Below are 12,064 nucleotides of genomic sequence, written 5' to 3' on the forward strand. Positions count from 1 at the left end.
ACGGGAGTAAAAGTTTTGGTGTACACAACCCCTAACAGTCCATCCTAAAGGCCCTCTGAATGGTTCAGCAACCACCCTGACCCATCTTACTAACTGAATTACAATTTTACATTTGGCAAACACTTTTTCCAGACAAAGTACAGTATGAAACACAGTTTATATAATTGCTGTATGTGGGTTTCCTGAAATTCAAGCCAATGAATTTGGTGTTGCTTACCAATCCAGTGTTTTACTGCCTGTCTCTTGTACATCGGGACGAAGTGTGCACATTTGGCAAAAAACAAAAACTGCACAAGAGGGCGCTGTTGTCTATGAACTCAGTCACATCATCATACTGCTTTTAAGGCTAAAGTACAAACGCATATTTTCAAAATTGCAAAGTTTATTATGGTAAAACAAGTTTACATTTTCAAATAATATTAGCTTAAATAAAATTTGTATCAAACTAAAACATTAAATTTTTTTAATGAAATATACATAGATAATGCCATTAGATAGATAATCTTTTAACACAACACACAAAAAATTATCTGTAGATGCTAAAGATAAACACAACTGATTATTATGTTTCATAAAACTAAAGTAAATTATGTATACAACATGTGTGGGTCATTGCCTATTTTTTGCCCACTTTCTTATGTGCATTTTATATTCTAGTAAATAGGAACTGTGATTCTTTCAATGCAAGTTAATAAGCTTTATTGACAGTAAATAAAAGACAACAGAGAAGAACTTTCTCGCCAAACACTATCAGTATTATTTATATTTGTGTTTTTGACAATGGCAGTAAAAATGTTGCTCACACATAAACTTCTGCTACTGCGTGAACTGCATGAACTCTTAATATGACCGTCAAAACATACACGGCCTGCTTAAGCGTAGCTTTTATGGGCGGTGTGAAACAAGCATTAGTCTTAAGTCCTCTATGGGTTTTGAAGTTTAACTTGTGCATATATTTCACAATCTGAGTCTGACGCCATCTCTTGATCAGATTTCTTAAGCTTTTCTTCTTCTTTAAGCTCTTCTGCATTAACAATCACCTGTGCATCTGTAGAGCTCTCTGATGCTCCTGCAGGATAGAGACGGACGGCAGCGTATTCAGCAGTAAGTGAGGAAGCATCCATAATCTCTTCTGACTCTGTGTGGGTGTTTGTGAAGTGAATGGAGGAATAATGAAGGGATTCTTGGTCATTGTCAGCTTCAGCAGGTGACAGCTCAGCTCTATTGGCATAAACAGATTCTCCCTCATGCTCCTGTCAAACATGGATGGGCAGAGTTAGATTAATAGTGGGAAGCTCTAATGTTTCTGTACATTTGTTATGTTGTAAAGTTTTTTGTTGCCTGCATGTTGACTCACGTCATTTGTCAAAATGCTATCTGTAGTGGCTTCTCGTCTCTTCTGGTAAGGTTTTCTATTTTGTCTTCTAAAAAAAGTATTCTTGTTAAATTATTTAACTCACATGCTAACTTTAGACAATACAGTTTTTTTCGATTGCTAAACGACAGTGGGCACAACTGGAGCTACATGTGCAAAACTCTAACTACAGTCTGCACTACCAAAAGTCACCTGAGCACAACTCTTAACATATGGCTCAAAACAGCTCCGTGCAGCCAAACACTAAACACAACCCTCACTGAGATAACACACACTGTCACTCACAACACACTGAGAGGAAAAACACTAACATCAAACACCAATACACAAAATACTAACTTTATATCTTTACAGTTTTAACAATTTCAGTGATGTCACACCAAGTAATGTTTTCTTTAAAGAATGATTTATTTATTGATTTATCACAATATTTTTTTTAGAACATCATAATTTTTTAGGGTAAATGAAAATTAGCAGTTTGCTTCAGTTGTCTGTAGTAATTTACGGAATTACAGTAATGAGAAAAAAGGTAGAAACTTAAAGTACATGAAAGGTAATATTATATATAAATGAAATATATATATGAAATTGGAATTTATATTTATATGAAATTGCAATCAGCAGTGTTTGAAAGGCACAATGCTGAAATCAATTGTGTTTTGAATGTGTGATTCACAGTTTTGACAGCAGTGTGTTAGCATTTGAACAAAGTGCTGTAAATCCACAGTGTTGTGCAGGTTGTGATTAAAGTCATGGAATAAGTGTGTAAAGTTGTGAAAACTGTGTTCAAGCAATGAAAAACGAACTAGAGTTTGGTCCACATGAACTGCTGCTGTGCAGACTGTAGTTAGAGTTTTGCACATGTGACTCCAGTTGTGCCCACTGGCGTTTAGCAATCGAAAAAAACTGTAATAACAAAGAGGCAGGAAAGAGCTCTTGCATTTATATTATAATATAAAATGGATAATATATTGGTCTCAGTGAGGTATTTGGGCACTTGAATAGCGTTACACTACGGTATAAACTTGCACATAAAACATAAAACCAAGTGGTATCTACAAACAAAAAAATGCTAAAGCTATTTTTTAGAACACGTTATAGCAAAGTTTACCTATATGGACATTTTAAAGGGGACAGAGAATGAAAAACTATTTTTACCTTGTCTTTGTTGAATAATGGTAGTCTACCCACATTCACGAAGATACAAAAAGTTTTAGACATGCTAAACATCTCAGTCTCATAGAAATTCCTCTTTTAGAAATGTCAGCCAGAAAACGGCCCAATCTGAAAAACTGATGCTTATGACATCACAGGCATCTCACTGCCCCTCCACTTTATATATGAGTGGCAGCAAAGTCAGCCAATCAGTAATGAGTTTGCAAGTTAAGCCAGTAGGGGGAGCCAAATAGGTGCAAAACCACTTGTTTAAAATCCCCCACCCTAATAGAGCTATCTGAGAGAGGTTTTTAGGAAGCTTCTTAAGCATTACAGACTCAAACAAAAAAATTTTTGTCTACATGTCACATCACAGAACAAGGATAAATACCCCGTTCAATCATTCTATAGCACTATTCGGACGGGATTAGTTTTCCAAACAACGTTTGAGTTTCAACGTTTCCCCCAGGACGTCTGTGATTTTATGTACCGATTCGGACGGGATTAAAATTCTCAGGCTATTCCAGAGATGGGAGTGTCTGTTGCTTCATTTGGGCGTTGCAGAAGAGCACGTGCTCTGGAAACGCGTGTTTGTAATGTTTAATATTTTGCCTTAAATGTAAAATTATGACAATTATGACATACAAAATTATGTATAATAAAATATACAAATCCTACTAAAGTTACGTTAGCCTATGTGTTTTATATAACTGTCTGCTTACAATAAACCCAAAGAAATGAAGAAATAATGATTAATAACAATTTATTATCTTTAATAATTAACATTAACATTCCGGAGTTTAACAACTTTGAACGGAGTTTCTTATAACGTTAATGATATTACAGTGGCCAGTCTTAACAGTGTTTGATATTCAGCCTGTCTTGATTTAATTATTTTACTTTGCCGAATGCGAAAAAACATCCATATCTGAATGAATGGGACTCAGGAAATACAATATACGCGCATTAGTAAGACCTTACGGCAGATCACGGTGGCCAAAACACTAAATGAACCGCGTTTTCAAAAGATATTGTGGGCAAACACAGACATTTGCATCCGGACGGGATTAAATTTCTCAGAGGACCTCTGAGTTCGGCGAAAAACAGTAGGTAAATTGCTCTGGAATTCTTACGGAGGTCGTCAGAGAAAAACACAGACATGGCCGATTCGGACGGGACTAAAAACACAGCGGACCTCTGAGAAGCACCATTTTCTCAGAGGTCCCCCTGTAAAACTAATCCCGTCCGAATAGGGCTAATGTCACCTTTAACGTGCACACTTTTCGTTTTTTCCTTTTTAATAAATGCCATACGACTGTGATATCATAACTGAGTGACATAACTGAAAATTATTGTTAATAACTAATTGTAAACTAGTAGTACAACACGTGTCTGGTGGCCTCTAATGTAATGCTCAGCACGAATAAAAATGCTGCATCTCAAAACATTCATGTGACCCTAATCCAGACCAAACACCCATAATGTAAATAGTAATGAGATTAGGAGGATCAAAATTTGATTTCAAACTTTGATTTCACAGTGATTTCAATGTCTGACATGACCTTACTTAGTCAACAATAAATATATCAATATTTCAAATTATCAAGGTTATATTTACACAGACTGATCTTTACATTATGTAGGACGATTTTATAGGAAACAGTAAATCACCAAAAATGATTTTTGGCTGGGTTTTCATCGACGGGTCTCATATATAAAATGATCATTCAATGATTAGCAACTTGACATTCGTGTTCTTCTATGCTTCTGTTTGAAGTACCGTTTATGTATAATAACACACAAGATCATCATCACTAAAGCCCCAGCAGCTCCAATCAGCACAGAGAAAATGATGAAATCTAAAAACAACAAGTTATTCAGTTAAGCAGATGCTTTCTCTCACATTGTAAACAACCAGAATATCGATAACAAAATTCAAACTCACGTGACATCTCGTGAGAAGATGAAACCAGTTGAATCAGTTTACTGGTATTGCCGTGAGTGTTGTTGGTGACACATTGCAGAGTGTCTGTGTGTGTAAGTGACTGATGGAGAGAAATGAAGCTCCTCAAGTCTGTGCTGCTCAATCGCTCCTCACTGATGAATGTGTTTGTAGAGTTACTGACAGGACGTCCAGATAGAAACCACTCCACTTTAGGAGAGGGATTCCCATGAGCCTCACACAAACACACAGTTACATCAGTTATGTTACAACTGAAGAGAGAGATTTTGGGTGCATCTGAATATGAAGGAGAAATTGAAGCTCATGTGTTTTGCCTCTGAAATATAAAAGTATATAAAACTCTGTAATATCAATGAAACATGATAAAATTATGTTCTTACAGGTAACACGTAATGTGATGTTGCTCTGTGCTGTTGTGTTCCTCTGCTGTATCTGGTAGGTTATAGTGCAGATGAAAGTGACTCCATGTTGAAGGTGAGTAGCAGTGAAGTTCAGATCAGAGATGATCTCAGTTTGATTCTGTTGATCCAGCTGTAGTCTGCTGCTCTCATTGAGGTGGAGTCTGTCAGTGGAGCTCCATGTGAGAGTTGGTGGAGAAGAGGAGCAGAGAGTCTTAGCAGAGCAGCGCAGACACATAGAGCTCCCCTCTAACATCTCCTTCTGAACCTTAAACATCTGAACTTTGGGTTTGGGGGGAGAGTCTGAAAAGTACCGAGATACATTTTATATATTTCTTCATCTAAGCATTCTGCATTGTTTGCCTGAAAACAGATGTGGTACTACTAGTTTACAATTTGTTATTAACAATAATTTACAGTTATGTCACTCACCGATCACATCTATTGAAACAGATTTTTGTTTATAGATATATTTCAGTCCACCATTACCCTCAATCCTGAAATAAAATTTGCCTTTGTGATTTGAAGTAACATTATAAAAGATGGTAGTACAGTTCTTGTCTTTTAATTGTCCAGTTATGTTCCCTTTAAAAGGGAGATTGGAGTTGCTGGAGTTAAACACAATATTTTTGTCTTGATGCCCATCTTTATACCACACTCCTGCAGCCCTGTCAGTGAGATCTTTGTCATATGTGTTATTAATATTAAATCTGCAGTTTATGGTCACACAGGATCCACTCAGAGCTTCAATCTTATCTGGCAGACTGATGCTCCAATCTCCACACCAAACACCTACAACACAAACATGATGAAAAACATTAAAAACAAGCAGTGCTATTTACTAAATAAATATTTTTTGATCATATTTTACAACATGAGCACATAAATGCACACTTTGATTCATGCTGCACTATTGCATACTTAAAATGACTGTAAATGTGTTATCTGTTAAAGTAACATTAACAAACACAAATAAAAATGTATTCAAATGTTTTTACATTTAAGATGCCACACTGTTGTTGGATCTATATATCTATCTCTGTGTGTGTGTGTGTGTGTGTGTGTGTGTGTGTGTGTGTGTGTGTGTGTGTGTGTGTGTGTGTGTGTGTGTGTGTGTGCGTGTGCGTGTGCGTGTGCGTGTGCGCGTGCGCGTGCGTGCGTGTGTGTGTGCGTGCGTTTGTTTGCGTTTATGGTTAAGAAAAATGAAAAACAAACCTTGCAACAACAAAACTAAAAGAATGATTTTTTGTTCTTTGTCCATCTCGTTAATAATATAAGATCAGTCCTTTAGAGAAACACACACACCTGCAAATATACATAAAGCACTTTAAAGGTGGAGCATTGCATTGCATTAGCTGCACTAAAGGTCATGAGTTTAAACCCAGGAAACAAACATGCTGATAAAAAATGTATATATTGTAATGCACTATAAGTGACTTTTGATAAACGTGTCTGCTAAATGCAGAAATGTAAACATGATATAAACTACCCAATAGGTCAACAAACTGATGAACAAGTTAAACAGAATTCTAAAGTAAGTAACACATACGTAAAGTAATAGTTTAAAACTATCTTACCAGAAATGAGAAAAAGAGTGTAAACCGTGTATTATCTTCGCAGATTGTTAAAATGTGAGATTCATGGATGCTGTGGATTCTTTACTGAAGTTCCTCCTGATGATTTGAGATTAAGTGAAACTGTGCTGTGAGTCATTCACACAAATACTGACTGATATCAGATGAACTAATCCAGTACTTCCTATATCAAATTAAACGCACATTCTGTTCACAGGCTGATAAAGCAAAACTATGTTTAAACACAAAGTCCAGTTAAAACTGAGCCTGTTAGCAAATGTTTTGTTTTGTGTTTTTAAAATAATGTATAATGTTATTGTGGATGGTTGTTGTATCTTCCTAAAAATCACAGTACAGTATACACACAGATATATGCAAAATGTCCCGGTAAAAAGTATTAGTTACAGTTATTAATGAATGATAAATTCATTCAATGTAAAATAAGAAATTTAAAGGATGTGACATGAAAGCCTGATGTCAGATCTGGCGAGAACTGGAGAGTTATGAGAAAAGGTTACTTCAAATAAGCAATAAATTGACTGCGGCTTACGTTATTTCCGAAATTACACATTATATTGTTTCATATATAAAAAATTTAAAAAATGTGTACGGCTGACAAGGTCACAATTTTAGAGGAAATTTTTTACATCCTCTTCATGAAAAAATATCTTCACACTTATATTGTGTCTAAAATATTCAGGCTAAAATGATCTGAAACACTGATCTGATCTTGATATAATTAGATGTGAGATCAGAGATACAATGTCCTTATAAACCATTTCTGAGAGGACATAATTAAAAAAAAAAAATGCAGATTACCTTATTGCTCAAGGGGTGGTTTCCGGGCCAGGGATTAGTTTAAGTCAGGACAAGGCCTTAGGTTAATTAGGAAATATAACGTCTCGGTTACGGATGTAACCCTCGTTCCCTGAAGGAGGGAACGGAGACGTCACGTCGTGACCGACAAATTGGGAACTCGCTTAGAGAGACCAATCTGCTTCGTATACTACTAAAACGCCAATGAACTTGGCATTGAGATATTTGCATAATGCTGGCGCCGCCCCGCCAGGTGCCTTTATAAGCAGCAGGTGCAAATAGGAAAAATAGCTTCTTTTCGCTGAGAAAGCCGGAAGTGTGACCGGCCTTAACAGCAGGTGGCAGCACCTGTGGCGACGGGACGTGACGTCTCCGTTCCCTCCTTCAGGGAACGAGGGTTACATCCGTAACCGAGACGTTCCCTTTCAGTCGGTCACTACGACGTCACGTCGTGACCGACGAATTGGGAATCCCTATCAAAACGCCACTAGGGGCTGACCTCTTCCAGTGTCTGCGTAAAGCCCTCCGGTTCCACTTAAGGAGGAGGAGAATTAGGTTTTAAGGCAGAAGGCCGGGCACTAGATGTTCCTTTAACCCCACAGAAGTGCCAGCAACTGGGAAGCGCCCTACCTGAGCGGGATAGGAACGCTGCGGAAGCCACCACCCGTCTTAAGGGTTAATGGTGGGCGAAAGTCAACCGTAGTTGAGGTAAAAATGACAGCCGTGGCTGTGTAAGCAAAGCAGTGCTCTGCTAAGGGAAACGTGGGCTAGTAGGATTAACCCCACGGAAAAATACTCACAAAGGAACCCGGTGGGACACAATGTGGAGCCCGAGCCAACACGTAGGTTCGCGAGGATGCAGCTAGTGAAGGCTGACAGCCAATGCTCCGCAACAAAGGCTGCCAAGGCAGCGGAGGAAGAACAATTCAAACCATTACGCATTTTTGTTCTGAAGGCCTTCCATACTGACACAGTTATGAAGCATCAGATGGAGGCTGCAAGCCGACCTGTGAGACTGTTCTCCGTGCTCCCCCTGGTGAGGAAAGAACACGAGAGGATACAGGCTCAATACGAACACTGTAAAATCTAATGAACGTATTAGGTGTCGCCCAACCAGCAGCTCTACAGATGTCTGTTAGCGAGGAACCACGAGCTAGAGCCCAAGATGAGGCAACGCTCCGTGTGGAGTGCGCTCTCAAATTAAAGGGGCAAGGAATACCCTGAAGATTATAAGCCAGGGCGATAGTATCAATTATCCAATGAGACATCCTCTGCTTAGTGACAGCTTTCCCTTTCTGCTGGCCACCATAACAAACAAAGAGCTGGTCTGAGGTCCTGAGGCTTTGCGTGCGAACCACGTAGAGTCGCAGTGCGCGTACGGGGCACAACAAAGCCATGGTTGGGTCTGCGTCCTCCGGGGGGCAGCGCTTGCAAGCTCACCACCTTATCTCTGAAGGGAGTGGTGGGAACTTTGGGCACGTAGCCTGGTCTGGGTCTCAGTGAGACAGCAGGACCAAGCTAAAAGCACGAATCGTCAACAGAGAATGCATGTAAATCCCCTACTCTTCTTCATGGAGGCCAATGCTATCAGGGTCAGAGTTTTCATTGATAAAAACCTCAGACTCGTAGACTGCAAAGGCTCAAAAGGGAGACCTGAAGGCTTCAGCACCATGGACAGGTCTCAGGAGGAAAGAGGGAGGGCGCGAGGGGTTTAGCCTGCGAGCGCCTCTTAAATGTAATAATTAAATCATGCTGGCCAACTGATCTGCCGTTGATAAGAGAGTGATGAGCAGAAATAGCGGCGATATCAACTTTAATGGCGGAGGGACAGCCTACCATCTAACCTATGTTAAAGATATAAAAGCACAATGTTAATGGGCATTCTCTGGGGTCCTCGCGTTGCGAAGAGCACCGGGTGACGAGAAAGGTTTCTTTAAGCGCGTAAGCCCGTCTTGTGGACGGTGCTCGAACCGCGTCGATGGTGTTAGATACCGTTTGCGATAAATCACCTAAACCTTGCGCGCGCTCAACGACCATACATGGAAATCCCACAGGTCGGGGCGCGGGTGCCATAATGTGCCCCTTCCTTGAGAAAGAAAGTCTTTCCTCAGGGGAAATCGTCAGGGAGGGGCTGTCGCGAGGAGCATTAACTCTGAAACCCAATCCAGTACGGGGCGACTAATAAAAGGCTCTCCTCGTCCTGCCTGACTTTGCACAGTGTCTGCGCAATAAAGCTCACTGGAAGGAATGCGTATTTACGCACCCCCCGCGGCCAGCTGTGTGCCAACGCATCCACGCCGAGGCTGCCCTCGGTTAGTGAATAAAATAGGCGACAGTGGGTATCGTCCGGCGACGCAAACAGATCTATCTACGCACAACCGAACTTCTTCCAAATTAGCTGGACCGTCTGGAGGTGGAGTCGCCATTCGCCGGGGGCGCAGCTCGGGAAGCGCGTCCGCTGTATTGAGCGAACCCGGGATGTAAATGGCACGAAGGGACCTCAGATGCTTCTGACTCCAAAGGAGGAGATGACGAGCGAGATGCGACAGGTGACGAGAGCGCAAAACCGCCTTAACGGTAAATAACGCAACAGTCGCAATGTTATTGGTGTCGGCTAATACATCCTTCCCTCGCATCTCCATAGCGGAGCGTACAAGTCCCAGATATACAGCGCACCGCTCGCGGCAGTTGGGGTGCTATGCACACCCCTGAGACTGCAAGCCCGTCATACGTGGCTGATCATCCCGTGCTGAGGGCATTCCAATATACAGAATGCCAGGAGACCCCTCAGGGGCATATCTTCTATTGGAAATGCCGGGTCTACCACAGGGAAAAATTTAAATGACACGCAGGTGCAATGTTTACACGGTGTATGTCGGTGTGCCACGCTCTCCTCGAGACTCGATCGTAAGCCAATGCTGAAGCGGTCTCATATGAAGCAGCTCGGGCGGCGTCACAGCCGCAGCATGCTGTCATATGTCCAGGAGCTTCTGAAATTGTTTCAGAGGGACCGCGTACTTCCCTCGAATTAAACCGAGGCAAGTCAGAACTGACTGGTTGCGCGCTCTTGTTAAACACGCCAATTAGTCGATCGAGTCTTATTTCCATACTGAGAAAAGGATCCTCTGCACGGGGCAAAGTTGCTCTTTCCCAGACGACCTGAAGACTTAAACGAGCGAGATGCCGAAGCATTAACTCTCTGTGTTCGCGCACGTCTGCCAAGAACGGGCTATTATAAGTCGACGTAGAAAAAAGCAGAATGCGAACAACGCTCTCTCTCTGACATCTTAATGCCGTGACTACACATGGAGACACGGAGAGAGAGAGAGACAGCTCGAATGGTGTACTTAGTATTAATATGCCCACCCCACGACGCAGAGCGAAAAAACGGTCTAAAGCGAGGGGAGATGGACACATAAGTACATGTCTTACAGGTCTAAGGCTGCAAACCGATCTGAATATTGAAATACGAGCCTCGGCGTTATCATCCAAAAAGAACACCTTCGTAGAGCCGGTGCGTAAATCAAATCGATCGTAACCCGCCGCGTATTTTGGGTACTATGAGATAAAGGCTGGAAAAACCCTATCATCATCATCATCTCGGTAAGAGGGACCGGCTCGAACATCCTTCGCCAACAGGATATCGATTTTTGCACGCAGTACATGTGCATCGGACGCTTTCACTACAGTGAAACGAAAGCCCGAATTTTGGGGCTGTGCCGGATTCGTAACCGAGGCGGATCGTGCGTAAAACCCAACGAAACGGGCTGGGAACTGAAGCCAAGCACCCAGGCACCGTACGAGGAGAAATAACGACACTACCGAAGTACCCGCGGTGGGGCAGCGAAGCGAGACAGGTGGGACTGCCGGTGCGTCTGCTGTGACAGCATAAACATCTACAGTATGTGTGTGTGACACTGACCTGAGCCCGCTGAGGGTAACGGTCATCTGGTCTCCTCTACGGAGAGCGCAGACTCCGATGAGGGTGCTGGTGGTCCGGTCTCCTCAGCGGAGAGCTCGGACTCCTCAGGTCACCCGCTGGCGATAGAGGAGAGGAAGGGGAGCTGGTGTGTACCCGCTCACGGCTCTCTCGATCCTCCGGAGACCTAGAGAGGGAAGAGGAATGCACTCTTATGTGTGGTTAAGTGGGTACCGGCGAAACAGCCGGTGGAACATATGTAAACCAAGGATTTTCCACCCGACCCTCTATCGGGGGAAGGAGCTCCATCTCCTGAAGAGTGATCCTCTGCCAATCCGGGTCGCCCTTCACTGGCCACTTAAACTCCCGAATTTCACGGGAAGCGGCTAAGCGGGCGGGGCGAGCTGCTGACGACCGGTTCCCCTGCGCTGCCGAGATGGGGTCCGAGGAGGGGAACGGAGGTGGTCGCCGCAGGACGCCGACGGCGAGAGGCAGACTGAGGAGCCGGCGTGGTGGACCAAGGGCAGCTCTCTTCCGCCGGGGCATGACCTAGGAGATCGCCTCAGTCTGCGCAGCGGAGCTGTACGACTCCCCTGGCTCGCCGAAGAGGCCGGTCTGTGAGACAGGAGCATTCAAGTTGTTCTCGTCTGCGTCCGTCATGTCAGCCAGACACAGCCAAAGGTGGCGATCTTGAACCACTGTGGTGGACATCGCACGACTGAAGGTCGCGGGCTCCCTCGTAAATCCTTGTGAGCCTGCAGCAACGTTATTGCGTGCAGGGCCGAAGCCGCCTCTCCGGCATGCCTGATGGGCAGCGTCCGTGACCGGACGACTGTCTACAAACACGGGAGGGAAGGGTTGGGT

General features: G+C 42.8%; 1 pseudogene; it reads right to left on the reverse strand.

Moving 5' to 3' along the window:
* Positions 1-497: 497 nt before the first annotated feature.
* On the reverse strand, positions 498-6,152 carry LOC135750520 (sialic acid-binding Ig-like lectin 14; annotated as a pseudogene).
* Positions 6,153-12,064: the final 5,912 nt, after the last annotated feature.

Source organism: Paramisgurnus dabryanus, chromosome 1, assembly GCF_030506205.2.
Source record: "Paramisgurnus dabryanus chromosome 1, PD_genome_1.1, whole genome shotgun sequence".
In the NCBI taxonomy this organism is placed as follows: Eukaryota; Metazoa; Chordata; class Actinopteri; order Cypriniformes; family Cobitidae; genus Paramisgurnus; species Paramisgurnus dabryanus.